The sequence below is a fragment of the Equus caballus genome, chromosome 15, assembly GCF_041296265.1.
Source record: "Equus caballus isolate H_3958 breed thoroughbred chromosome 15, TB-T2T, whole genome shotgun sequence".
Classification (NCBI taxonomy): domain Eukaryota; kingdom Metazoa; phylum Chordata; class Mammalia; order Perissodactyla; family Equidae; genus Equus; species Equus caballus.
In genome coordinates this window covers 91,377,889-91,403,285 of record NC_091698.1, presented here as the reverse complement: position 1 = coordinate 91,403,285, position 25,397 = coordinate 91,377,889, and the positions used below count along the sequence as shown (strand labels likewise).

Here is a 25,397-nt window from a genome sequence, read left to right as displayed (position 1 = left end):
TTAACATTTTTATTCTGTCTTTTAACTGTTCTTTATATATTAGGTTAACTAATATAAAAATTGCCATTTTTGAACATCAACAAGTGAAGAGTTTTGCAAGTTTGGACCCGAACATTAGGTATATTACTCTTGTGTAATATAAGTTGCCAATATCTGCTAATTGTCTTTTGTACTTTTCTTATTGGTTTTTCCATGCAAAATTATTTTTTTAAATATTGAGTAATCAAATTACTTTTTTTCCTTATTGCTGGTGGATTTTGAGTCATAACTAGCAAAGTTTTCCCTCTAGCCATAGTATGAGGAATTTACCCATCTCTGCTTTTAGTATTTGTTGTGGTTTCATTTTAAAAAAATTTTAGAGACTGGTCCCCATGGCATAGTGATTAAGTTTGGCGCAATCCACTTCAGCAGCCTGGGTTCACGGGTTCACATCCTGGGCGCAGACATAACCACTTATCAGCCACACTGTGGTGGCAACTCACATATAAAATAGAGGGAGATCAGCATAGATGTCAGCTCAGCACTAATCTTCCTCAGCAAAAAAAATTTACATTTTAAATGCATGATCATTGTAGATATTATCCTGATAATTTATTCTGGCATACAGGGTGAGGAATAGATCCAATTCTATCTCTATCCGTGTGGCTATCTGGTTATCTCCCCGCTGCTTATTAAAGTCCATCCCTGCTCTCCCCAATGTGAGATGCCACCTCTATCATATGCTAAGTTTTAAAAAAATATTTCTGGAGTTTTTATGTTTTTCCACTGGTGTGTCTATTCATGCACAAGTGTTACACTGCATAGCATGTTTTCTATATTTAGTAGGCTAGCCTCCTGCATCACTTCTTTTTTTCAGGGGCTTACTCAGTATTCTCACTTCTTTATTCTCCCAAGTGAATTTTGTAATCAACTTGTCTAGCTCCAGAAAGAAACCAAATAATTCTTTTTTCCACTGGTTTATTGAGGAATAATTGACAAATAAAGTTCTGTATATTCAAAGTGTACAACAGGATGATTTGATATGCATATACCTTGTAAAATGATTACCACAATTAAGTTAATTCACACACCCATCACCTAACACACTTAACTCATTTTTCTAAGTTGAAGTCTGAAGCTATACATTGGCATGGTTTATATAAGTGAAACAATAAGGAATTCCAGTTAGTGAACCCATATTTCATTAAAAAGAGGTGGCCTTATATTAAAAGGTTGATGACGAAATATGCTGCATCAGCTTGTATTTACCAAAGACGGTCCTACCAATATCTCCCGTCCCACATGCTCTTTTATACAATAGGAACTTGTCACTTCTCCATCAAGAAGTGGAGCCTGTGTCCCCTCCCCTTGAACTTGGATGGAGCTTTGCAACTGTCTCACGCCCCTCCACTCCAGGGTTTTGATTCTATAACTGAAGCCTCACTGCAGTTGTTCCCTACTTTGTGCATAAAGCTCGCTAGTTTCATAGATAGGAAGGTTTCTTGAGAAAATATTCTGATTGCTAGTAATTAGTCACTTTTTGTAAGTTAACTGCACATTTTCTCTCACATGATATTTTTGGCCCTATGTATACCAACACTGAGGAAGGTGGAGAGAGTCAGTACAAAACAAGAGGAGTATGGTTAAACCAGATATTTTCAGGGAACTGAAACTACAATAGAAGAAGAAAAGACTGGTGGCCACTGAGAGAATAAGACATAAGTTTCCAAGAGTTCACAAGGTTTTGTTTGGTGCAGCTAAGAGCCTGACATTTAAAAAACAAAAATAAAAAATAAATAAAACCTTGTCTGGGTTTTGCCATTCTGGTGATCTTTACTTGAAGTGAAGTGGGAGAGGAGAGCAAGGACATCACAAATATCTAGAGTAGGTTTGCCAGAGAAAATACAGGACACTCAGGTAAATCAGAATTTCAGATAAACAAGAAATGATTGTTCAGTATATTCCAAATATTATATAGGATATACTAAAAATTACTTCTTGCCTATCTGAAATTCAAATTTAACTAGGTATCTTAAATTTTTTGATATCTTTATTGAGTAATAATTCAAAGACCATAAAATTCATCCAATTAAAGGATACAATTTAATGGTTTTTAGTATATTCACAGGGTTATAGCGCTATCACTGCATCTATGTTTAGAGGATTTTCATCACCCAGAAACGAGACTAGTATCTAATAGTAGTCCTTCTGTAGCCCCGCCCCCATCCCAGGCAAATGATAATCTACATTTTGTACCATTAATCTATGCTTTGTCTCTACACACTAGCCTCTCTGGACATTTCATATAATTGAATCATAGAATCCATGATGCATCCTGTGTTTTTATTTCCTAAATGTGATAGCCCTAGCTTGGAGCCAATTGTCTCAAGCAATGAAGAGTAGTTTTAATCAAAGAGAATCAAAGGGAAAATAAGTCACTTGCAGCAGGTGGGGAAAGTGGCACTCTGAGGACCAGGAAGAGTGTCCCCCCACCATGCTGTGGACTCTTGTCACAGGCACCCAAACCTGCGTGCAGCCAGTCACTCTGGCTAGTTTAAGGAGAACATTTTCTTTTCAAATTATGTATTGAGGTCATAATGGTTTATAACATTGCGTAATTTCAGATGTACATTATTATTTATCAATTTCTGTATAGACTGTATCATGTTCACCACCAATACTCTGATTTTTATCCATCACCACACATACGTGCCCCTTTACCCCTTTCACCCAACCTCACACCTCCTTCCCCTCTGGTAACCACTAATCTGTTCTCTTTATCCATGTATTTGTTTATCTTCCACATTTGAGTGAAATCATATGGTGTTTGTCTTTCTCTGTCTGGCTTATTTCAGTTAAGATAATACCCTCAAGGTCCATCCATGTTGTTGCAAATGGGATGATTTTGTCTCTTTTTTTTAATGGGTGGGTAGTTTTCCTTTGCATATATATACCACATCTTCTTTATCCATTCATCCATGGAAGGGCACTTGAGTTGCTTCCACATCTTGGTTATTGTGAATAACGCTGCAGTGAACATAGGGGTGCACAGATCTCTTTGTACTGTTCATTTCATGTTCTGTGGATAAGTGCCCAGCAGTGGGATAGCTGGATCATATGGCATTTCTATTTTTAATTTTTTGAGAAATCTCCATACGGTTTTACATAGTGGCTGCACCTGTTTGCATTTCCACCAGCAATGTATGAGGGTTCCCTTTTCTCCACATCCTCTCCAGCATTTGTTTTTTGTCTTGGCACTTATTGCCATTCTGGCAGGTGTAAGGTGAGCTCTCATAGTAGTTTTGATTTGCATTTCCCTAATAATAAGTGATGTTGAACATCTTTTCTTATGCCTGTTGGCCATCTATATATCTTCTTTGGAAAAATGTCTGTTCATATCCTCTGCCCATTTTTTGATCTGGTTGTTTGTTGTTTTTCTGTTGAGTTGTATGTGTTCTTTATATATTTGGAAATTGTCGGATATATGAGTTGCAAATATTTTCTCCCTGTTGGTGCGTTGTCTTTTTGTTTTGTTCATAGTTTCCTTTGCATTGCAGAAGCTTTGTAGTCTGATGTAATCCCATTTGTTTATTTTTTCCTTTGTTTCCCTTACCTGAGCAGACATGGCATTTTAAAAAATGCTGCCAAGACCACCGTCAAAGAGTGTATTGTCTATATATTCTTCTAGGAGTTTCATGGTTTCAGATTTTATATTCAAGTCTTTAAGCCATTTTGAGTTGATTTTTGTATATGGTGTAAGATAATCGTCTACTTTCATTCCTTTGCATGTCGCTGTCCAGTTTTCCAAACACCTTTTATTGAAGAGATTTTCCTTTCTCCATTGTATGTTCTTGGCTCCTTTGTTGAAGACTAGCTGTCCATAGGTGACTGGTCTTATTTCTGGGCCTTCAATTCTGTTCCATCAATCTGTGTGTCTATTTTTGTGCCACTACCATGCTGTTTTGATCACTATAGCTTTGTAGTACATTTTGAAGTCAGAGGTTGTGATGTTTCTGGCTTTGTTCTTTTTTATCAAGATTTCTTTGGCTATTTGGGGTCTCTTCTTGTTCTACATGCATTTTACGATTCCTTATCCTATTTCTGTGAAGAATGTCATTGGGATTCTGATTGGGATTACTTTGAATCTGTAGATTGCTTTAGGTAATAAGGGCATTTTAACTATGTGTATTCTTCCAATATATAAGCATGCAGTATCTTTCCATTTCTTTATGTCTTGTTTGATTTCTTTGAATAGTGTCATACAGTTTTCAGTGTATAGGGCTTTAACCTCCTTGGTTAAGTTTATTCCTAGATATTTTATTCTTTTTGTTGCGATTGTAAATGGGATTGTATGCCTGAATGTCTTTCTGTTAGTCCATTATTAGTGTATAGAAATGCAATTGATTTTTGTAAGTTGATTTTGTACCCTTCAACTTTGCTGTAGATGTGGATTATTTCTAACAGTTTTCTGGTAGATTCTTTAGGGTTTTCTACATATAGAATCATATTGTCTGCAAACAGCAAGAATTTCACTTTTTCCTTTCCAGTTTGGATATGTTTTATTTCTTTTTCTCACCTAATTTCTCTGACCAAAACCTCAAGAACTGTGGCAGCGAGAGTGGGAATCCTTGCCTTCTTCCTGTTCTCAGGGGAGGGCTTTCAGTTTATCCTCATTAAGTATGATGTTGGCTATAGGTCTGTCATATACAGCCTTTATTATGTTGTGGTATTTTCCTTCTATCCCCATGTTATTGAGAGTTTTTATCATAAGTGGATGTTGGATCATGTCAAATGCGTTCCCTGAACCTATTGAAATAATCATTTGATTTTCTTTCCTCATTTTGTTAATGTAGTATATCACATTGATTGATTTGCAGATCTTGAACCATCCCTGTGTCCCCAGTATAAATCTCACTTGATCATGGTGTATGATCCTTTTAATGTATTGCTGTATTCATTTTGCTAATGTTTTGTTGAAAATTTTTGCGTCTGTGTTCATCAGTGTGCCCTGTAATTTTCCTTCTTTCCTTCTTTGTGTTGTCCTTGTCTGATTTTGGTATCAAGGTAATGTTGGCCTCATAGAATGAGTTGGGAAATGTTCCATCTTCTTCAAGTTTTTTGAATAGTTTGAGAAGGGTAGGTATTAAATCTTCTTTGAATGTTTGGTAGAATTCTCCAGAGAAATCATCTGGTCCTGGACTTCTGTTTTTTGACAGGCTTTTGATTACTCTTTCAATCTCTTTATGTGGTCTATTCAGATTCTCTATTTTTCTTGATTCAGTTTTGGTTGGGAGATAGTATGAGTCTAAGAATTTATCCATTTCTCGTAGATTATTCAATTTGTTGGCATATAGCTTTTCATAGTATTCTCTTATAATCCTTTGTATTTCTGTGCTGTACACTGTAATTTCTCCTCTTTCATTTTAAAATTTTTAAATTTATTTGAGCCTTCTCTCCTTTTTTCTTAGTGAGTCTGCCTAAGGGTTTGTCAATTTTGTTTAACTTCTCGAAAAACCAGCTCTTAGCTTCGCTGATCCTTTCTAATGTTCTTTTAGCCTCTATTTCATTTATTTCTGCTCTAATTTTTACTATTTTCCTCCGTCTGCTGATTTGGGCCTTGTTTGTTCTTCTTTTTCTAGATCTGCTAGGTGTAGTTTAAGATTACTTATTTGAGATTTTTCTTGTTTCTTGAGGTGGGCCTGTGTTTCTATAATTTTCCCTCTTAGTAGCACTTTTGTTGCATCCCCTAAGAGTAGGTATGCTGTGTTTTCATTTTCATCTGCCTCCACATATTTTTTGACTTCTTTGATTTCTTCATTGATCCAATGGTTGTTCGCTAGCATGTTGCTTGGTCTCCACATATTTGTGACTTTCCCAGGGTTTTTCTTGTGGTTGATTTCTAGTTTCATAGCATTGTGGCTGGAAAAGATGCTTGATATGATTTCAATCTTCTTAAATTTATTGAGGCTTGCCTTGTTTCCCAACATATGGTCTATCTTTGAGAATGTTCCATGTGCACTTGAGAAGAATGTATATTCTGCTGTTTTTGGATGGAATGTTTTACATATAACTATTAAGTCCATATGGTCCAGTGTTTCATTTAAGTCCGCTATTTCCTTGTTGACTTTCTGTCTGGATGATCTATCGATTGATGTAAGTGGAATGTTGAGGTCCCCTACTATTATTGTATTGCTATCACTTTCTCCTTTTAGGTCTTTACATACTTTGATGCTCCTGTGTTAGGTGGATATATATATTCATAAGTGTTAGGTCATCTTGGTGGAATGTCCCTATTATCATTGTATACTGACCTTCTTTGTCTCTCATTGTCTTTTTGTTTTTAAGATTGGCACCTGAGATAACATCCATTGCCAATCTTTTTATTTCTTCTTCTTCTTCTTCTTCTCCCCAAAGCCCCCTAGTACGTAGTTGTATATTCTAGTTGTAGGTCCCTCTGTTTGTGCTATGTGGTATGCCACCTCAGCATGGCTTGATGACCAGTGCTATGTCCAAGCCCAGGATCCCAACCAGCTAAACCCGGGGCCACCAAAGCAGAGCATGCAAACCCAACCACTGCGCCACAGGGCCAGCCCCTCTCATTGTCGTTTTTATCTTGAAGTCTGCTTTGTCTGATATAAATATGGCAACACCTGCTCTTTTTTTGCCTGCCATTTGCTTGGAGTATTGTCTTCTATTCTTTCACTCTGAACGTATGTTTGTCTTTAGAGCTGAGATGTGTTTCCTGGAGGTAGCATATTGTGGATCTTGTTTTTATTTTTTTCAATTTTATTTATTTATTTATTTTTAATTTCAGTAGCATTGGGTTATAACATTATATAGCTTTCGGATGTACATCATAATATATTTCAAATTCTGTGTAGATTACATCATGTTCACCACTCAAAAAATAATTATAGTCCATCCCCTCACATGTGAGCCTAATCACCACTTTTGCCTTCCTCCCCTTCCCCCATGGTAACCACCAATCCATTCTCTGTTGCTGTGTGTTTGTTTGTCGTTGTTTTTATATTCTACTTATGAGTGAGATCATATGGTATTTGACTTTCTCCTTCTGACTTATTTCACTCGGCATAATACCCTCAAGGTCCATCCATGTTGTCACAAATGGCCGGATTTCATCATTTCTTATGGCTGAGTAGTATTCCATGGTGCATAAATACCACATCTTCTTTATCCATTCGTCCCTTGATGGGCACCTAGGTTGCTTCCAAGTCTTGGCTATTGTGTATAATGCTGCAATGAACATAGGAGTGCAAGTATCTTTATGCCTTTGCATTTTCAATTTCTTTGGATAAATACCAAGCAGTGGGATAGCTGGATCATATGGTAGATCTATTCTTAATTTTCTGTGGATACTCCATAGTGCTTTCCATAGTGGCTGCACCAGTTTGCACTCCCACCAGCACTGTACAAGGGTTCCCATCTCTCCACGTCCTCCCCAATATTTGTTGTTTCCTGTCTTATTAATTACAACCATTCTGACCGGAGTGAGGTGATACCTCATTGTAGTTTTGATTTGCATTTCCCTGATAGCTAACGATGTTGAACATCTTTTCATATGTCTGACGGCCATCCATATGAATCTTGTTTTTTAATCCATCCAGTCACTCTGTGTGTTTCTATTGGAAAATTCAATCCATTTACATTTAGAGTGATTATTGATATATGAGGGCTTCATATTACCATTTTATCTCTTATTTTCTGGTTGTTCTGTATTTCCATTTTTTCTCTTCCCTTGTATTTCTGACTGCAATTTCAGTTTGGTGGTTTTCTATGATGGTTTTCTCTTGTTTATGATTCGTTGCTCTGCTCTGATTTTTTGTTTAGCAGTTACCATGAGGTTTGTATAAATGATCTCATAGATGAGATAGTCTGTTTTCTGATACTCTCTTATCTCTATTAGCCTAAGTAATTTCTATCCCTTTCCTCTCCTCCTTCTGTGTTATTGTTCTCACAAATTATTCTGTTTTATGTTGTGAGTTTGCGACCAAATTGAAATGTTTATAGTTATTTTTGATGCTTTCCTTCCCTTATCTTTTATGTTATAATTGTTTGCTAACCTGTTCTGATAGAGAGCTGCAATTTTCTGATTTTGTCTGTCTATTTATCTCTTTGCTCAAAGTTTGGAAACCTTTTCCTTTTTGTTTCAGCTATGAGGGCTTCCTTCATCATTTCTTGTAACGGAAGTCTAGTGGCAATGAACTCCCTCAGCTTTTATTTCTCCATCATATCTGAAGGATAGTTTCACTAGATAGAGTATTCTTGTCTGAAAATTTTTGTCTTTCAGTATTTTGAGTATATCATTCCATTTTCTCCTAGCCCATGTGGCTTCTGCTGAGAAATCCACTGAAAGCCTGACAGGGGTTCCTTAGTAGTTATTTTCTTCTGCCTTGCTGCCCTTAATATTTTTTCTTTGTCATTGGCTTTTGCCAGTTTTACTATTATATGCCTTGGAGAAGGTCTTTTTGCATTGATGTAATTAGGAGTTCTATTGGCTTCATGTACTTGTAAGTCTACTTCTTTCCTCAGGTTTGGGAAGTTCTCAGCTATTATTTCTTTGAACAAGCTCTCTACTCTTTTCTCCCTTTCTGGAATACCTATAATCCTTATGTTGCTTTTCTAATTGAGTAGGATATTTCTTGAAGAATTTCTTCATTTTTTTTTTTTTTTTTTTAAAGATTTTATTTTTTCCTTTTTCTCCCCAAAGCCCCCCGGTACATAGTTGTATATTCTTCGTTGTGGGTCCTTTTAGTTGTGGCATGTGGGACGCTGCCTCAGCGTGGTTTGATGAGCAGTGCCATGTCCGCGCCCAGGATTCGAACCAACGAAACACTGGGCCGCCTGCAGCGGAGCGCGCGAACTTAACCACTCGGCCACGGGGCCAGCCCCAGAATTTCTTCATTTTTTAAAAATCTTATTTCTCTCTCCTTCTCCACCTGAAGGATTCTACATTTCTATTCTCTAAATCACTAATTCTGTCCTCCATAATGTCAGCTCTATCTTTTATGGTTTCTAGATTATTTCTTATCTCATTAATTGTGTTCTTCACATCCAGAATTTCTGTTTGTTTGGGTTATTTTAGTGCTTAAATCTCTATGGTGAAGATTCATTTTGCTCATTAACTTATTCCTGAGCTCATTGAGCTATGTTTTCAAGTTTTAACTCATTGAGTTTCTTTATGACAACCATTTTGAATTATCTGTCATATAGATTGTAAATTTCTGTGACTTTATGATTGGTGTCTGGAGACTTGTCATTTTCCTTCTGCTCTGAAGTGTTACTGTAGTTCTTCATGGTGTTTAATGAGTTGATCCTTTGCTGTCACATTTGTGGGAGTATCAGGTCACAGATTCCACCTGCCACCATCAGGCAGGGCAGGAGCTATGTTTTCTGATCCCACCCTGTCTGCTGGAAGTGGTGCTGGTGGGGCTGCTTAGTGTTTCTGTAAATTGGCCTCAGCCACTTGGCTAGTCGTGCACAGATGGGGCCCCTGTGCTCTACCAGCAGGTCACTCTTATGTAGGGAACCACTGTGCTCAGCAGGGGACAGGCCAAGCTGCTGCACTAGGTGGTAGAGGAAAGGCACTTCTTTTACACATATGCTGGCTCTGCACTCACGAGCGGCTTGGCTGAGCCACTTCATTTGGTGGGCAGGGCTCCCTCACGCTAGCTGAGCTGCTGCCACTCAGCAAGGAGAAGTCCCATCGGTGGGGCTGTCATGGCACAGTGGGCACTCCTGTGGGCTGGGCCACCACTCTGAAAGTGTTTGGGCACAGGTTGGGCTGCCCTTACCTCCTTTTACAGTCATGCTGGCTGTTGTGTGAGGTCCACAACTTGGATTGCTGTCAGCAGAGAGGAGGAGGGGTCTGCTCACTCAGTTCTACCACTTCCCAAGGATCCAGCCCATCCACCTTCAGATGTATGGCTCTCTGGATCTCTCAGGAATTCTATTGTGCTGTGTAGGGAGTCCTCTGTTGATTAACGAATGCCCATTTAGTTGTAACTTAGAGGGGAGAGACAAAAGGAACAACTTACTCTGCCATGTTGCTGATGTCACTCTCCTCCTCAGTTCTGGGCTCTTTGTTTTTAAATTTTTTTTCCTGAAGAAAACCCACAGCAACTCTAGGAGAGCTGAGAATCAGACTGGCTGCTGTGCAGTCTGGAACAACACCCAAGCACATCACAGAATTGATTGCAAGGGGGATCTCATCATCTCTGTGCCCAGGTGCTGTGGGACCCCACACACACACAGATCCTGCACCAGGTGTGCTGTTGCTAGGATCTCTGCCTTCCTTGCATTTGAATACCTCATGTCTCCACCATGCTCTATTTTCCTCTTAGACCAGCAAAACAGATTCTATATTGAGCTTCCTCCTCATCAGCATGCAAAATAGGCAGCAGAAGCACAGATTTCACTAGGAGATCCATCTTCTTTTCTTGCAGCCTGGGGTGGTGAGTATAACTGGTGGCAACTGGGGTCATATACGAATATATGCCTTGGCTACACAAAGATTAACAAATTAGTTTCCGGTTCCTATGCTGGGGACACAGGACCCATAATGTGTGAAAATACCAAACTACATGAGAGGCTTTCCAAAGATTTTGGGCCACCATAAGTATGACGTGGATCTATTACAAGCATTTACACTATTTCTTTTCCCTGTTTCACTTGGAAGAATGTTGAAATGGCTGCTGGCATCAGAAAAGTGAGGTTGGGTAACAGAATGATGACAGGCAATTCTCTGACTGAAGCAGAGGATTCAGCACCCTTTGACTGGACTGGGAATACAACTGCAGCCCAAGAATACTGGGACATTTATATGCTTGTAGTTCCTAGACAATCTTATTTTGGAATTTCTACTCTAATACAACAAATATATTAAAATTCACCTTCATCCTCCATTAAATATAAATTTTGCCTGTAAGTTTTTTGGAAATTCCTTTATATTTTATTTTTAAAGCTATTTTTGTTTCAAGTAGTTTATTACATTTAAAAATTATAGTAATTAATTCAGAATAATCATGCAAGTTCAGGAATTCTTACAAAATACAAAAATTGAACCTGTAATTCCTTTCAAATATAACGGATTTTTTTTTTTTTACTAATATCAAACTTAACAATGAAAACATTTGGCATAATGTGACATTTTATAGACATCTATTAAGAAATCATTACTTTTAATTTTTCAGTTTTCTATTTGTCCTTTGGATACAAATAATAATTTCATGCTTCAATGCGTTACAAGGAACATTGAAAAGCTCAATGGATCAAACCACAATGTAAGGATATTCCTACACAAAATTATCTGTGGGATTTGGCGGAAAGGATAGTTTAACAAAACCCAAGATGAGAGTTAAAATCCAACTGCAAACTAAGGCTGCACATACACCTGGCTGAGGTTTTTCTCAAACTGCTGACCCCTTTTCTCCCTCCTCTGGGCTTGAGGGTACAGAAAACCCCCCGGACTGCACCTTCAAGAGGAAAGACAGCTCTCAGCCAAGATGGGAAGGGACTTGAAGAGAGTTTACCCATGCTGTATCAATACAAAGAAAAGAAGAGCTGGATGGAGCTGCTCAACTTAAACACGAAAAAGGTTGAGAAAAGCTTGCAAATACATTGTAGGAAGAGAAGATGTTGAAGCTGATGATAACAGATGAGAGACAAACGGGATACCAGGTGCAAAAGAAAGACAAAGGATCCAGTCAAGGCAATCTCAGAAATGAGATGTTCAAACAACAGAATAAGATAGAAAGAGAGTTTCTAGAGTTAAGAAAACAAACCAGGGACCAAAACATCACTTAACACTAGTTAATTATATTTTCTATATCACAGAAAATAGAATTAATTAGAAACAGATTGTAACAGAGCTGACTACTTAAAACTGAATTACTGGGACGTAGAAAAGTTCTAAAATAATCGTAATGGACATGGAGGGGAAAAAAAGATCAAGATATTAAAGCAATTAGAAAAGGGGTGATAATCTGACCTAAAGGTGAGTAGAGTCTCCAAAGTGAAGAATCCAGTCAATAAAACAGAATACATACTGAAGCCCTAATAAAGAAAAAGTTCAAGGGATTAAGGAGATATTGAGTCTATTGATTGAAAGTCATACTATTTGCAAAGAAGCCATTTATTAATTCAGGCACACATACATCCCCTTCTTGTCCCCACCCCCAGGAGTGTCATCAATTATGCCAGCATAGTGGCAGAGACAGTGGTGAGCTCTGCTGTCTTAAATCAGCCCATGAACAAGCTGCAGGGCACGGCCTTATTGACAGTGCTGTACTTGGTATTTCAAGTATTTGTTATGCACTCCTTTAACTGTGCAAGGAGCCATCTAATCATCATCATATCTAATCATATTCTAGCCTGTTCTAGCCCTAGTCCACCTCGCAATAATTATTCTCCTGGGGCAGCATGCTATCAAAGAGATTCTTTTCATGCTGTGGTCCCAGCTTTTGTTACTTTATTGTGCATGCTGAGCTTGGCAAGTCTGTTGGCCAATGTACCCACTCCTACATCTGCAATTATAATTGAATCCACATAGTTAGATTTAATCATACAATCTCATATAATACATTGGTTGTCATAGTTTTCTGCTGCTTTAAGCATATTTAGTTTACAAGCTACTGTATTTCTAGTGATCATTTTTGGCAGAGGATTTTATTGGTATCAACTACATTGTCTTCCTTCCAATTTGATCTAGTTGATGTGTATGCACGTTTACAAACCCAAGCAAATGAAACAAGTTAGAATGGTTTTGTCTTCATAGTACTTAAACTCTTCCTGGTTCAATTTCTCTATTCAATAAGAGATTTTAAGGGGATTAGCCAGAACCTAATCCCTACTTGACTTACATGTAAGACAAACTTTTTTGTTATCCAACTCTCGGTGATTTCAGAATAAAAGGTCTTTGAACTTTATTAATACAGGTGATATATTAGATAGAAGATGCTCTATTATTTTGTGTGCCATCATAGTTATTCTAAATTCTTTTTAGAGATACATTTCTGTCTCAATCATCATTTGCCTAGGATATTTTATTTGGTTAGAATTTAGTAAGGGAGTAAAAGCCAATTAAACAAGCAGTTATTGAGGGCCTTTTCATGGCACCATGATCCTCCAGTTTGCCTAAGGTTCCCAAAAAAACATCCTGACACTTTCTCTCATTAAATTGGGTCAGCATATCACCAAGATTCTGGCTTGGTACAATGGACTCAATTAGTAAGAAGACCATATACCTGGAGCATTAGAGCTAATTCCTAGCCTGCATCATTCACCATCCTGAGCCCCAGCCCTGCCGTATATCTCACCTCCCTGTTCATTACGTCCCATATGCCATTCAGTTTAGTGGTTTGGGTCTGTTTCCTGATATATCCATTTCTGCTTCCCTCTCCTATTCTAGTCCAGTGTCCACTTGTTCAATAGGGACTTTCCTGCACTGGAACAAGAACTCCCAGCTCAGAGATGATACTATCTGCTCTTTTTCCCTCACTGGATTGTTCTGCATGCATCCAGTCAGTATGACCATGGCATTTATTTGATGTCACCAGAAATCCAATGAAAGTCAGCTATCCTGTGCAGGCTGCAACCCCAGGCTTTGTTTTCAGTGAGGATGCATGAACCAACCCTGGAGGGGCTCTTACGGGCAGAAGAGGACTTAGAGTAACCTCAGAGACCCCAAAAGCTCAATACAGGCCGTGGATATATTCTATATGTGAAATCTTTTATTTTTATCTTGTTCTGTGCTACATTCTGTATCTTGACTTGGAGGCAGCAAGGTGCCATACATCGCCTTAATAGGACTTCAAAAATCTACTTTTTAATGTGACCAATAGAGGAAATAATTAAAGTATTTGTGTTGAAGTGTTAATGCTAAATATGTTTGAAAAACACAAAAATAAAGGAAGTTTATATTCATATCTGATTTCAATTGAAATGAAAAATGTACAAGTTACTATGGATACCACTTATGCAAAAAGAGATATACAAGAATCACATCATATATAAATGCAGAACACTGAAAGATGATAACCATCATTTGAATGTAACAGCAAATATAATGAGGACAAGACTTCTGTAAGAAAAAGAGAGCTGCTGTTTGCATTAAAAACTCACAATCAACTATCTGCTGCTTATATCAGATACAACTAAAATCTTGAGACCTAAAGAGACTCAAAGTGAATGTGTTGTCTAAAGTCAGAGGTCAGTTATGACTATGTGCATATAGATGATGTCGTCTAGTAGATGTGGAAGTAGACAGAGTCATACATAGAGATCCTGCTACTGATGCAGACAGAGAAGTTGATGGTTTTCTCTGGAAATGAATAAAATCCACAGCACAAAGCTTGCAGAGAGACCAGCATGGCTAAAGATGTGGTAAGAACATGTGTACTAGGTGTTTGTCCTCTTGCTGCCCAGAGGAAATGAGAATGAGGAGGACAGTTACGAATAAGACCTCCTGAATTTGTTGTCGGGCAGAGGTGACGCATGTTCACCAGCAACTACTGTCCTAATCTATGCACTTTGGGTTAATATAGGTGACCAGATGCAGGGACCTATGAGTAATTTTCCAGTGGTTCAGACTCTTGGATTTTCTGTGATGGAAAGAGAAATTTAGTGGTCTGGGGTATATTTACCAACCAACGACACTTTGGCCTGCACAAGCAGCTTCTGAACACAAGTTATACCCACCAGAAATTCCATAAATCATCACTAAACAGTACTTTAAAGATTTCACAGAAAACATCATAAAGCTATTACTAACTTCTGTGAGTAACACTGACCATGTTGTCAAAAAAAAGGATTGTTTTTCCACCCAGTAATAAATCACCATGAAAAAAAAATTATAAAACTTCACTGTTTGAAAATTCATTTTAGTTTGACAAAACAATTAGCATTCTTTCTGAAGTTGAGATCAACATGTGAAAATGTTGTCTGATTCTGTAAACCAAGATGACAGATTGAATATACTGTGCATACCTTACAAAATCCTAAAAGGGAGAGAGGGCACGTCATGTGGACTTGCTCAGAGTTTGTTTAGAATGGCCTGCCAGCCTCTATTGTAGTCAGAGGTGGGGATTCCTTTTCAAAGGAATCAAAGGATGGTTTGCTGACACAGCTCTCTTCTTCAATATTTTAATTGGAGATGCTTTCTTATAGGTCTAGACATGTAACTAAGTCTTCATTGTCTACTAAACCCAGTTTTGCATTAGTGCATCTAGGATGTTGATGAGGTGTCTTTGAATCAATAAAAGTGTCTAAAAATGAGAATAGGGAAAATGAAACCATTTGCACCAGTTAACAAAAATACTTTATCCAACTGCCAACCTCTCATTGAGCATTAAGCACTTGTACCACAAAGGCTTTGCCCATTGTTTCTTTTTCCGGCATTCTTCCCAAGGTTTGCACAACTCTGTGATGTGTTATCTGCATGCCTATGCAGGCCCCTGGATGAGCTTTCATGAGGAATTTGGGGTTAGGGTACAAAGTGGACAAGTTGCACCTGTCCATCAGCTGAGTGAGACCCAATGTGATGGTTTGTCATTTTCACACATGTTGAACTTACACAGCATTTATGGCAGCTGAAGAAACCTTGGTACCTGTGCAACTGTAATATCTTAGCAATTCCGTAATGAAATTCACATGGAATCTCCCAACCCAGCCAGATTTGTGTCAGCTTTCTTAACATGTTCCAGTTGCATGAAATACTAATTAAAGGCACTCATTGTGAACTGATATAAATAGTCCCCACTTAGCCCATTATAGGTATGGGCTGTAAAACAAACAATTACATGACAGATGATACATGTGAACATAGAGAAATTCTGTAATGACATTTTTGTAACACTGTAACCTCTTCAACCACCATATGTTCCACATTAGGAGCTAAAAGGGGTGCTGATTGTGAAGGTGACGCACCTCCAGACTGTGACTTTTCTTCTAAGAATAGAAAGCATCCCTGAAGGATTTACATTACAAATGGAGCTGAGGCAATCAAATCATTAATGAGAGTTGGTTTTTAACTATTCCATGTGTTTGGGATTCTGCACCCTGGTGCCAAGCAATCCCGTCTACAAGATTTTGACACAGTGGGAAATTAAGTTTGAAATGTATTATTTTTCTCCAAGAGATAAGTCAACTACATGTCAAAATAATTAATTAATACAATCATTGATGAACTGTCACGAATACAATACTCCTGGCACTCAAATAAATACACAAATTAATTAAATTATGCAATGGAAAATCATCTTCTACTCTCTTGTCTGTATCTTATTCTCCTAACACAAATTACAGGTATTTCTTCTGAAACACTGGCCAAAGAAATACTGTGTGACAGCTGAGCCTATCAACCAAGAGACACTGGAATACACATTTTAGGTGAATGGCAGCTTTGAGTAAGAGATTGTAAACATTCTAATAAATTACAAATTGTGTGTGTACAAATGGCAAACGATATCTGCATATTGAACTTTTAGTAATTCTGAAAAATGGCATTTTTTTCAGAATTACTAAATTCATTACCATGAATTTCCATTCCTGGCCTCTTTCTGTTTGCCAGGTACTATGTTAAAGGTTTTATAGGGTTTATCTTGTTTACTGCTTAAAAGTCTATAAGGCGAGTATTATTATTATTATTCACCTCTTATGGATAGAGTAATTTAGGCACAGAGAGAGTAAGAAACTTGATCAAATTTTTGATCGGTTAGCGTGAGCTCAGTTCAGTGATGAGTGTTGGGGCTACAAAGGTAACAAGATCGGAATGGCCGCTGTGCTCATAGAATTTACAGGATGGTGAGGGAGACACATGTGAAATCATTAGTAACAGGCAATTAAATGACACTGCGCTAAGGGCCGTGGAGGAGAATTTCTGAGATCTCTGAGAACATGTAAAAAGCGAGGTGTATCCTACTTTAGCAGGTCGAAAAGGATTTGTCAGAAGAAGCAATATTTAATTTGAGGGCTGAAGTGTAAATAGGATCCAACCAGGCGAAGTGATGGTAAGAGTTTCCTAGGCAGAGAAATGACGTTGGGTTTTGTGAGAACGGAAGGAAGTGCGTATTTGCACAAAAGACAGAGGAGTCCAGAGGGCCAAAAATCACCCCCTCATCATCTTGAGGAAACAGGCAAATCTAGACTATGGGACATTACACTGTACAACTGGCCTATTTTCTCTAGAAATCCAACATCACAAAAAACCTCTGTGTGGGCATGGGGACCAAGGGGGAATATTCTATTACAACAGTCCTTTAAAAAATGTTGAAGAGACATCACAATCAAAGCAAGGTATGCTCCTGACTTCAGAAGGAGCAGCTATAAAAGAAACTTTAGAGACCATATGGGAAATTTTACTATAGACTACTCACTAAATTATATTATGGTATTATTTTAAATGTTCTTAGGTGTAGAAATAGTGTTGTGGTTATGAAGGAGCATATCCTTATTTTCTTGGAGACGTGTGCTAACGTGTTTAGAGACAAAATGGTATGAAGCCTGTGATTTTTTTTCTGAAGCATTTCAAAGTAACACATTCATATACATCTAAGTATTGTATATATGGCTTTTATTTTATTTTAATATTCTGTCTGATTTTATCCATGTGTATTTATTTATTGTAATAAGAGGTTAAAGAAAACAACCTGGGTTCTGGATGAACAATGATTATGGTTGAGTGGCAAGAGTAGATACAGAGAAGTGAAATAGGCTACAGAAGAAATAGGGGCAAAGGATGAGGGAAGCTTGGACTAAGGATTCTGCAGTAAGGAAGGAGCTATATGGATACATATGGAAGGTAATTAGAAAGTAGAATCAATAGCGTTTGGTGAATTGATTAGTTATGAAGGAAAAGGGAGATGTCAAGGTAATGCCCAGGTTTCTAGATAAACAACTGGGTGGATGGTTGTACCATTTACTAATACAGGAAATAATAGGAGAGGAGTAGGTTTGTGGGATAAGATTTCAAATTCAATTTAGGGCATTTTGAGTATGAGCTACCTGAAGAATCCAAAGTAGAGATGCTAAGGTGGTAGATATATATGCTAAGGTGGTAGATATATATGCAGTTCTGGACCACAGCAACGGACACACACACACACACACACACACACACACACACATACCCCTACCTCAATCCGTTAAGATGTGATTTTTCCTCTCGCTATGTTCTGGAGTCCCAGATCAAACAGAGCAGTTTGGACTCAGCAATGGTTGGGGTTCTGCCAGGAGGAATAACAAAAGAAAATAATGGCAAAAAAACCCAAGATATTGTGAAGATGGTTAAAATTTTGTATGTGAAAGCTAAGCAGTATAGAAAGGGAAGTAAAGAAAGAACAGGCCTGTGGATGGGAAAAAAGTAAATTATTCAGTGCATTGGAGGTCACATTGCACTTGAATAACAGGTGTAGTGTTATAAATTGAAGAGACAAAACTGGAATAACATGAGCTAGCATGTAGAGAGTGTAACTTTTGAGAGAGTTTGAATGTCAGGTGATGATAAGCCTCAGAGTATGACTGTAGAGTCAGCGGTTCAGGGGTTGGATTGGAGGGAGAGGCCACTGCTTAGTTAGGATTAGCTTTGGTTGTTTGATACAGACTATTCTAGCATGCCAGGGGCTCAAAAAAGTTAGAAGATGGTTTTTCTCTCTTGTAAAAGAAGCCCAGGTTTAAGCAGTCTAGGGAACTCTGTCATCAGGGTCCTGGGCTCCTATAGTACTGTGATAGCTTCCTCTTGCTGCCTTAAGAAATTACCAAAAATGCAGTGATATAAAACAATGCAATTTTTATCTTACAGCTGTAGGTTAGAAGTCCAACAAGAGCTCAATGGGACGAGATCAAGGTGTCAGCAGGGCTGCGTTCCTCCCTGGAGGATCTAGGGAAGAATTCATTTCCTTGCCTTTTGCAGCTTCCAGAAGCCACCTGGGTTTCTCAGCTCAAGGCTCTCTTCCTTTATCTTCAAAGCCAGCAATGGCAAGTTGATTACTTCTCACATCTCATCACTCTGACCTCCTCTTCTGCCTCCCTCTTCCATGTTAAGGATTCTTGTGATTACATTGAACCCACTCAAATAATCCAGGATAATCTCCCATCTCAAGGTACTTAATCATATCTGCAAAATCTCTTTTGCCATGTAGAGTAATATACGTACAGATTGCAGGGGTAGAGACATGGGGATTATTTGTGGGGACAGGGGACGTTATTTTGCCTACCGTACTTACCATTTTCCCAAGCTCATCATATGATTTCCATTCTCAAAGTCACTTAAAATGCAAGAGCAGGGCTTGCACTTTAGGTTAGGATGTAGAAAATAGTGAGTGATCATTGCTCACCTCATAAAAACAAGAAAAAATGGATAAATTACAAAAGCAATAGACCTAAAAGACACAAGAGAGTTGTGAAGGCAAAGAGGTTTAAATTAAATTAAATTCCAGTGAGGGCTTCCTAGGTGAGCAGAGATTGAGAAATGTTTTCCACCTTGGGGAAATTTACTGAGTCTCGGCACAGAATGAAGATCAGGCTTGATAGGCAGAAGAATTCTGCTGGATAAAAAGAGAAACTAGCAGAGCTTCTCATGTTTGCATGGGCTTGAAGGATGAATCAGAGTCTGGAGGAGTTTCAAACCTAGAGCCACTTTCCCCCATGAAACTTTTTGCTAAGTGCTAGGCTAGTGGGAAAGGCTGAAGGACTAGACTGATAAGGCAGAATAAAATTTCCTATAGTCTCTTGAAGTTTAGAATCCCAAATCCTGGGAAACACCTGAAATAAACTGCAACATGTCTAACACTCATGAAATTTGAATTGAAAAATGAATCGATTCTAATTAAAACTCCAACCTAGCCCTGACCCAGCTCAATCATTAATTGAATGAAGATGATCAGTTCCTCACTCTATCTGCCTAATAAAGAATGGGTAAGCTCTCTCTGAGACAAAATAACATTAACTCTGTGGTTGATGTCTCTATGGTTTTTTCATACATGTGTATAAAATATAATTAAAAGTTGAGAGATAAGATGGATAAAAATGTGACTGATAACCAAGGAAAAAAATAGACAATAGAAGTAAACCCACAGATGATTCACCTGTTGAAATTAGCAGATGTGGATTTGAAAATAACCTCTATAAATATGCTAAATAAATTAGAGGAAAAGGTTTAAAATGATATAAAATCAGAGGATTTCAATAGACCATTAACTAAAATCTTTTAAAGGGAATCAAAATGGACATTGTAGACTTGGAAAATATAAGATCTGATATTAAGATCTCACTGGGTGAGCTTCAGAACATACCAGATTGAAAAGAAGACAGAATTAATCAAGTCAAATACAGATCAATAGAAATTATCAAAATTAAAGCACAGAGGAAAAAATGAATTAAAAAAAAGAATCAAGCTTGAAAGGTGTGTAGAACACCGCCAAATGTTCTAACATATATAATTCAAATACCTAAAAGTGAGGAGAGAGAAAATAAAACAAAAAGGATAATAGCCAATTATTTTACATAACTGATGAAGCACATTAACCCACAAAAGGAACTTGGAAACGAAAGATAAAGAAAACACTGTAAAAGCCACCATAGGGGGGGATGAAAAGACAAATTGCCTTCAAGGAGCAATGATGCAAATTATAGCAGACCTTTCGACAAAAACTATGGAGGTCAGCAGACATTGAAATAACATGTTTAAAGAGCTAAAAGACAACCTAGAATTCAACAATTAGCAAGAAAAATCCTTCAGAAATAAATGAGAAATCAGATATTTCTAGACAAACTGAAGTCAACAGAATTTTCTGCCAGCAGACTCAAGGTATAAGACAGTAAAGGAAGCTCTTATGGCAGAAGGAAAATAATCCTACAAGACAGCACAGAATGGGAAGAAGCAATGAGAATCTCCAGAAGGGGTACCTAGGTATGTGAGTATAAATAAAGGACTCAATTCTTTTTTTTTCTTGTGAGGAAGACTTGCCCTGAACTAACATCTATTGCCAATCTTCCTCTTTTTGCTTGAGGAAGATTGTCACTGAGCTAATATCTGTGCCAATCTTCCTCTATTTTATGTGAGATGCTGCCATAGCATGGCTTGATGAGCAGTGCCAGGTCCGTGCCAGGGATCTAAAGCTGCAAACACCAGGCCGCAGAAGCAGAGCGCACAAACTCAACCACTATGCCACCGGGCCAGGACTCAATTCTTTAATGCAACAATTTTAACAATGTCTTGTGGTTTTTAAAATATGTGTAGAATCACAATATATGACCACCAGAGAACAAAAGTGAAGAAAAGGGTAACAGGAGTTACATTGTTGTAAAGTTTTCTGTGTTGTTTAATAAAGCAATAAAGGACTAATTTAAGTTATAATGAATTAAGTTAAGGATGCAAATTGCAACCTCTGAAGTTGCTATTAAAATAATACAACGGGGGCTGGCCCCGTGGCCGAGTGGTTAAGTTCACGCACTCCACTTCGGCAGCCCAATTTATAGGAGACATAATTTAGATATAATAATACGAGATAGGTTGAACACAAAAGAATGGAAAAAGATGTTCTCTGCAGATACCAGCCATAAGAAATCCAGAATGACTAAAAAAAATTAAAAGCAAGAAGCATTAACAGGTATGCAAATAGTGTTTTATAATGATAAAAGAGTCAATTTAAGACAGAGACCTAACTATTCTAAATATATATTCATTTCATATATGGCTTCAAAACATGGAAGACAAAATTGCCAGAATGAAAAGAGAAATTTCATAATCATAATTTCAGATGTAAACATACTTCTCTAAATAAATGACAGAATGAGCCCATAAAAAGAAGTACAGATATGGAAGATTTTTAATAACACTATTAATCAATGTGACCTAAATGACATTTACAGAATACTGCACTCAAGAACTACAAAATAGGCATTCTCCAAACTATGTGTCTCATGGTGAAATAGACAATATGCTCCATAACACTGAAACTAAATGAGAAATGAATAAAAAAATCTAGAAAACACACAAATGTTTGGAAATCAATCAACACAACTCTAAATAGTCCATGGGTCAAATAAGAAATCACAAAGAGGATTAGGAAATATTTTGACACAACAATGTTGAAAATATAATATAGTCAAATTTGTGGAATGTGCCTAAGGCAGTGCTTAGGAAGATTTATAGCTTTAATGCATATATTAGAAAAGAAGAAATGTTTGTGGTTAATGATCTAAGATTTCACCTCAAGAAGCTAGAAAAAGATGAACAAATTTAGTCCTCAAAAGTATAGACAATGAAATAATAAAGATAAGAGCAGAAATCAAGGAACTAGAAAATAACAATAGAAATAAAACAACAACGAAAATCACCAAATCAAAAAATAGAGTCTTTTGAAAAGATTGATAAAATTGAAAAACCCCTAGCAAGACTGATTTAAAAGTGATAAAACATGAATACTCTGTGTCAGAAATGAAAAGAGATATTACTATAGATCCCAAGTTATTAAGAGGATATTATGAAAAATTTCATAGTGTAAAATAGCTTCAAGAGCGCCAAACATCATAAGCTCATTCCAGGATAGCAGAAGTAGGAAGGAAAGAAGGATGCATCCCACCTCCGTTTCATGGAGACTTTCTGGCTGACCCACATACGCTTCTGCTCACTCTTTTTTGGCCAGAATGCTGTCAAATGGCACATGTTCTCTGATGCTCCTCAAAGAAATGGAGAGGCTGCTCTGGTCCAGCATAGCCTGTGACTAGATGGGTATTAGCAAATCCAATGGATTCTCACACTGCACCATATCTCTCCACGTAGTCTTTATTAGTTTTACAGGTGGTGTTTTATTTCTACAAGCTGCTGATTCTATCTTTCATTTTGTTTTCTTTATTGTTTTGTTTCTTTTTGAATCCAGATATGGAAGAAAGGTGTCTACTGGTTGTCCCCTTAGAGAAGTCAACATCTGTATGCTGGAGAATAGATTCAGACACCATTCAATCTAAGCTTTTCATTATATGGATGGGAAACTGGCCCTCAGCTGCCAAGTTCACACATTGAGATTGACAAAATCAGAGTCAGGATTGAACTCAGGCTAATGCCACATTCAGTGCTTTATCCAGTACCCAGCACTGGCTCTTTTGCAATTTTATGAGAAGGAGAGGAGAGGAGAAGAAAATGAAAGGAAACAGGAAGGGGATGGGAGTAGGGAAGAGGAAGGGGAAGAGAAAGGGGAAACCAAGGCACAGAGAGGTTAATTAATTTTACAAAGGTCACACAGAGTCAGAATTCAAATGTAGCAGTCAATCTCCAAAGCTCATATTTATGCCCAAAATGGGATGTTCTGAAGCATTATACTAAGAATCATCTCCCTCTGGAAATTCATTGAAATTTTTAATAGGTGATTCTATGTCTTAACCACAAAGAAGTAATTTCTTTTACTTTATATTACAGAAATTTTCAAACACAAACAAAAGTACAGAGAATAAGTATAATGGATTCTCTGTAGTCATCATGCAGCTTAGATAATTATCAACATTTTTCTAAGGAAATAAGTGAGTCTAACGGAGCAACTTTAGCATAAGGGAGAAAGTACTGAGAAGGAGAACAGAATTTTTTCACATACAAATAGCATCTTCTGCCAAGGATTGTCACCTCTTAGTACCATATTGAAGTATTGCAAACAAATTCCCTACATAAATCACAAAAGCAGTGATATGGGGACGTTCTTTCCTTCCACTCAGATAAGGCAGTGAGTGTTCAGCAGTATCTTCCACAAGTTAAAATGACTTTGGCTTCATCTCTTTGATGCATGATTGACATTTAAAAGTTGACTGGCATAAACTGAATTTCCAAAAATTGAAAGCAAATCTGCCTTTGTTTATGAACTTCTTCGTGATTTTAAAGAAAGTCTCTTGGGCTCATTTGAAGACAAGTTTTTGATATTTGGGAAATATATTTTACCTTAAGGTTGGTTGTGACATAACTACTGGAAAGTTCTGTGTAATCTTCAAAGATGATAGCAACATACAAACAGTTTTTAAAAGTTTAACTATACTCGGGGCTGGCCCAGTGGCCGAGTGGTTAAGTTCCCGCACTCCGCTGCAGACAGCCCAGTGTTTCGTTGATTCGAATCCTGGGCACAGACATGGCACTGCTCATCAAACCACGCTGAGGCAGTGTCCCATGTGACACAACTAGAAGGACCCACAACGAAGAATATACAACTATGTACCAGGGGCTTTGGGGAGAAGAAGGAAAAAAATAAAATCTTTAAAAAAAAAAGTTTAACTGTACTCACACACACACATACACACACACAGTGCAGTCACATAAACATATCTAATTGACATGAATTTGATTATATCTACTTAGAGGAGAGAGAAAGATAGTTTGTGACATTCCTCCTACCATCTCCCCCATGAATGTATAGCCTTAGGGGAACCCAAGATGGGAGCTGTAAATATGTCCTACTTTCACATGATCTCCAAGTTGCATGCCATGAAAATACAAGCATCATGTTTAAAATCTAACATACAAAGAACCAAAAAAATGGAATACATTTTCAAGAGAAAAGAAAATCAATTGAGTCCTACGCTGAGATAAACCAGATGTTGGAACTAACAAGCAAGGATTTTAAAGTTGTTATTATAGCCATGCTCAATGAAGAAAAAGAGCATGCTTTCCACGAATAAAAATCTCAGCAGAGAAATAAGAAATCATAGAATAGAAATAGGAACAAAAAAGGAAATTCTAGACCCAAAAAATACTATTTCAGAAAGTAAAAAAAAAATCTGCAGATGAATTTAACAGCTAAAAAGGACAAGGCAAAGGAAGCATCAGTAACTTGAAGACAGGGCAATAGAAATTACTCAAGGTGAAGAACGGAGAGAAAAAAAATTAAAAAGAACAGGGCCCTGGGGATCTCTTAGATAATATTAAGCAGTGCAACATACAAACTTGATGAAAGACAGAAATTTACAGAAAAAGATGCTAAATGAACACCAAGAATCGTAAACCCAAAGAAGCCTGTGTTACAGCACGTCAATGTCAAACTGTCCAGACTGTTCAAAATGGCTGGTTTTAATATGCCTTGTTCAGACTCAGACAAAACAACTGGATACAAAATTAGTGAGAACAGAAAATGTGAACAATAAAATTAAAAACTTGATCTGATAGGTACATATAGAACCCTGCACACCAACAAATAAAAAATAGACATTATTTTTATGTACACTCAAAAGATTTGTAAAGATTGACAACCTATTGAGCCAAAAAGACTTGAAATTCCATAAAAACTTGAGATCATATAGGATCACATTCTCTACCACAATCCTGTTAAATTTGAAACTGATATTTAGGAGATAATTTTAAAATGTATATGCATTAAAATTAAAAACACATTTCTAAGTAATTCATGGGTTTAAGAGGAAAATAATGA

At 37.4% G+C, this 25,397-nt stretch overlaps 1 protein-coding gene across 2 annotated transcripts in view; it reads right to left on the bottom strand.

Annotated features, from left to right (window-relative positions):
• The window catches only part of OSR1 (odd-skipped related transcription factor 1), a 98,605-nt gene that overhangs the window by 32,016 nt on the left and 41,192 nt on the right, over positions 1-25,397 (bottom strand). The window contains exon 1 of one of the 2 annotated variants that reach the window (XM_070236617.1): positions 18,129-18,218. The exons of the other annotated variant lie outside the window; for it this stretch is intronic. The gene's annotated coding sequence lies outside the window, so the exon portion shown is untranslated. Of the gene's footprint in view, positions 1-18,128; positions 18,219-25,397 lie in introns of those variants that run through there. 2 annotated transcript variants of the gene reach the window in all.